Source organism: Balaenoptera physalus (assembly GCF_965194825.1).
Source record: "Balaenoptera physalus genome assembly, chromosome: 20".
NCBI lineage: Eukaryota > Metazoa > Chordata > Mammalia > Artiodactyla > Balaenopteridae > Balaenoptera > Balaenoptera physalus.
The window spans coordinates 54,877,233-54,881,884 of NC_138901.1; positions in this window are offsets into that span (position 1 = coordinate 54,877,233).

Sequence of the window (4,652 nt, forward strand, 5' to 3'; positions counted from 1 at the left end):
ACTTAACTGGATTCTAAGCAAGTTACTTAGCATTTCTGGGCCTCATTTTCCTCATGAGTATTAAAATTCTGATAGTGTTTACAATTTTGTATACAATTAACATGCATTATTTTGTGACTTAAAGTCAAATAAAAAACGTACAAGAAAAAAATCAGAGAATTCGGCTAAATAATTTTCCCATATATATTCTCTCATGTGCATTCAATTCAAATACAGGTAATGCCTTTATCATTTTCACAGCTTCTCTCTTCTGTGGGTTTTCTTGTGTGTGTTTGTGTGTGTGTGTGTGTGTGTGTGTGTGTGTGTGTGTGGTTTGGTTTTGCTTGTTTTGTTGCTGTTTTGTTTTGGTTTTGTCCCCCCCTCCCCCCCGCCCCTCCATGCAGGGCTTGCAGAATCTCAGTTCCCAGATCAGTGGGTAGAACCTGTGCCCTCAGCAGTTAAAGCACATAGTCCTAACCACTGGACCACCAGGGAATTCCCTCTGTGGGTTTTCTTCTCTGAAATCTTCCTAAGGTGATTGTCTCGCTTTTGCTATGGGAATTTCCCTTTAAGACACTAACATGCACTCATTTGCAGATTTCTGAAAATCCTGTTTCCTGGTCATCATTCTTTTTCCTCTGCAGTCCCACACAACCTAACATGCTAAGCACATAGTTGGTGGGTGTTCAATAAATACTTGTTGAACAAACATTTTAGGGTACATTTATAGGAGACAACAAGAGATCCTTTGTGGTGAGGAAATGTGGATTATTTCCATTTTCTTCCTTCTACTTTTCTGTATTTACCAAATTTCGAACAAAGCAAACCCCAATCCAAAAGCTCCTCTAGTATAGGGGAATCGTTGCCCCTAAGGTTGGTCCACTTCCCCTTGCACCGTCCCTATGTCAGAGGGTGCCCAATGAATGTCACTTCTCTTCCCTTTCTCTGGAATTCCTGATCATCCATGATGGGAAAGAAAATACTAACTCTGAAGGGAGTCAGGTCGTTCCCTCTGGAAAACGAAGACGATAGCTGGTCTCGGAAGAAGAAATGCCCGCAGAGCTCCAGGCCCTACACTCCACACCCGTGCCGCTCTCCTCGGGCACCCCGAGTCCCCCAGCCTCAACCTTGGGCAGCTCCAAGCACGCGGGAAAGGGAAGCCCAACCTAGCGCCGCGTCACGCCCAGCCTCCTGCGCGTGCACGCCCCCCGGAGACTCAGGAGCGCGCAAGGCCGCGCTCTCTCAAGGCTCTGTGAACGCGCTAGCGAAAGCTACCCGCAAGCGAACGCGCGCCCTTTCTCCCCCTCGCGGACAACAGTGGAACAACAGGGCTTGGGGGCGAGGCTTTGGTGGATACGGGGTACCAGCCATCGTGGAGGGTTGAGCTGAAGAACACCTTTGACATTTGGGGGACCCGACCTCATTTTGCGACACCTCCCTTCTTTTTCCAGTCTTCATTTCCAGTTCATAACAAGGGAAAAGGGAAGGCACCAACCTTGAGCTCCCAATACGTGCCAGGCCCTTTTCATGTATTATCTCATTAAATCTTCCCATTGGATTATTAGTCCTATTTACAAAGAAGGAAACTGAGGCCCAGAGGGGGTGACTTACCCAGAGTAACACAGCTAACTAGTGATGAGTCTGGAACCCAGGTCTATGTGCTCCAAAGTTTGACTGCAGCCCTAACCTTTTGGAGATGGGGCCCTGGGCTTAAAGAACGAGACCCTGCTTCTCCTCTCTGGCTGAGAAGTCTCTGTAAGAACAGCCAGAACCGTTTCCATGGTCATTTTAAAGAAGCTTAGCTCATTAGGCATGAGAACTTTTCAGGCTGGTCCATGTGCCTGGGGCATCAGGCAGGAACCCAGCTGCAGCCTAAGAGCTATGGGAGCTCAGGGCAAGACCTTCCCAGGTATCGGAACACACAGTCCTTCTCCAGGTTTGGGGGCAGAGGGAGCATAAGAAAGGACCTGGAGGAGTCGAGATGGAAATCCTCATTGATGAGGCTATCGGGGCACTGCAGGTTAATGTCAGCTCCTATAACTATGGGATTGTTTAGGGATGAGAGAAGCAGCTTCTACAACATCCATCTGGTGACCAGATCTTTAGGAGAGACATACTATCCAGATGATGCCACAGTCTCCTCTTGCCTTTCAAGAGAGACAGAAGTGGGTGGGAGGAGTGAGAATGTGTATAATGAGGCAGAGGCTGCTGGCCTGAATTTCCAAGGAAACCAAGGGTAAAATTGAGGGAGCTAGAAAGCTGGCAGGTTGTCTGCGTGACTTTTGTCCATGATCCTGGAGGAGGCTTACAAATAGTGGTTCTCATTTCTTCTCAGGGCAGCTTTGGAAGAGACCAGAAACTAGAGGCAGACTCATGTGAGGAGAAGGCAACATGGTTTCTAGCAGGAAAGATGATCATCCTAGAGGCATGAAACAGTCTGAGCTTCAGTCAAGTTGACCTGAGTTGGAATCCTAACTTTGCCTCTTAGGAACTGTATCACATTGGGCAACTCATTAATCTATTCAAACCTCAGTCTTGGGCTTCCCTGGTGGCGCAGTGGTTTGAGAATCCGCCTGCCAATGCAGGGGACACGGGTTCGAGCCCTGGTCCGGGAGGATCCCACATGCCGCGGAGCAACTAAGCCCGTGAGCCTAGAGCCCGTGCTCTGCAACGGGAGAGGCCACCGCAATGAGAGGCCCGCACACCGCAACGAAGAGTAGCCCCTGCTTGCCGCAACTAGAGAAAGCCCGTGCACAGCAACGAAGACCCAACGCAGCCACAAAAAAAAAAAGCTTGATCCCTGGTTGGGGAGCTATGATCCCACATGCCTTGCGGCCAAAAAACCAAAACATAAAACAAGCAATATTGTAACAAATTCAATAAAGACTTTGTAAAACGTCCCACATCAAAAAAAAAAAAAAAAAATTAAAAAAAAAAAAAAAAAAAACAACCTCAGTCTTCCCTTCTGAAAAATGGAGACAAAAAGAGTTCTTTACAGTTTTAAGGCTGATAATGCATAAGGGATGCTAGCATGTGTAGAACAGATAAGAGATTAGTGGGCAATTCTCTGAATAAAATCTAAAATTCATCACATTTTAAAAGACTGAGCTGAGGGCTTCCCTGGTAGCAGAGTGGTTGAGAATCCGCCTGCCAATGCAGGGGACATGGGTTCGATCCCTGGTCCAGGAAGATCCCACACGCCGCAGAGCAACTAAGCCCGTGCGCCACAACTACTGAGCCTGCATGCCACAATTACTGAAGCCTGCACGCCTAGAGCCCGTGCTCTGCAATGAGAAGCCACCACAATGAGAAGCCCACGCACCGCAACGAAGAGTAGTTAGTCCCCACTCGCCACAACTAGAGAAAGCCCACGCACAGCAACGAAGACCCAATGCAGCCAAAAAAAAAAAGATTGAGCTGGAAGAGAGAAATGGATAAAAATGGTAGAAAACATTTATACAAGGTATTTTTTTTTTTACAAGGTAGTCTTGAGGGGAAAATAATCCCACTGTATTTTAAATTAGTGAGCTATCTTTCCCATCTCAAATCCCACAAACTGCCTGTACCACTCAGCTTGCTCTGACGTGCAGAGAACTTTGTAGTCTATCATTTTCTTGCTCACATTTAGTCTCCTTGACCAGATTATAAACTGCTCAAATAAACACAGTCGACAAACCATCCATTACATTCCAAATCTTGGGTCACTGTCAACAGATCCCTGAAGACCTGGCATTCAAAGTTGCCAAAATAAAGGTAGCCAGCATCAGCGTGCAGAAACCAAGAGTAAACAATTGTAGCCTTGCCCAGGGCTGCGGTTTGGCTGCAACTGGGATAATGTCTATGGTTTTGGCTGCTTGCACCTCAAGACTGACATCAGGAAGCTGTGGGCAAGCAGCTCAGTTTTTCAAATGGGTGGAAGTGTTTTCCTGAGGTTGAAACGATGGGGATTCTGGGGTTTGGCCTGGTGCAGGCAGAGCAGGGTTGCAATTTAACCTGCAAAACACGTACAATACGGCACTGCCATGGACATGCTCCTCCAAGCCAGAACGTTAAAACAAGCAGGCAGCATCCTCCTTGAAAGCAATCTTAAGACAAAATACTATTTGGAATACTGAATGCACCCTGATAAAAGGCAGGAAACACGAACGGGATGAAATAATCAGGCGGGTGCAGTAAGCTTGATCAACACGTTCATTGTAAAACACGCCCAAGACAGAACAGAACCTGGGGAAGTTGTGGCTGCTTGGGAGACCTTTCAAACAGCTAAGTGATTCAAAGATGCAGAACCCCCTCCCCCCCGCCCTGTCCCCCAAATTCCTCTATTTCCTGTTAGGAACGGCCAGTTGGGCGTTGCCAGGCTGAGACTCCCTCTTCCTCCCCTCTCATCCCTCCCTCACCTCCCTCCAGGACAATGACAGCAGTTTTTGGGGGCAGAGATGGAGACACTGGGTAAGCAAAAATGAAAGGGATATAAGGAATGAGTTACACACTCAAGAGGAGACGTGATGCTGAACATTCCAGAAACCATGATGGAAACATTCTTCTACCTTAACCTGAGTGGTGACCTACGCAAAAATTCACTGAGCCGCACTTAAGATCTGCGCACTTTACTTTTATATAATCTAAACCTCCATTGAAAACCAAAACCAAATGACCACCAGCCACAAGCTCCC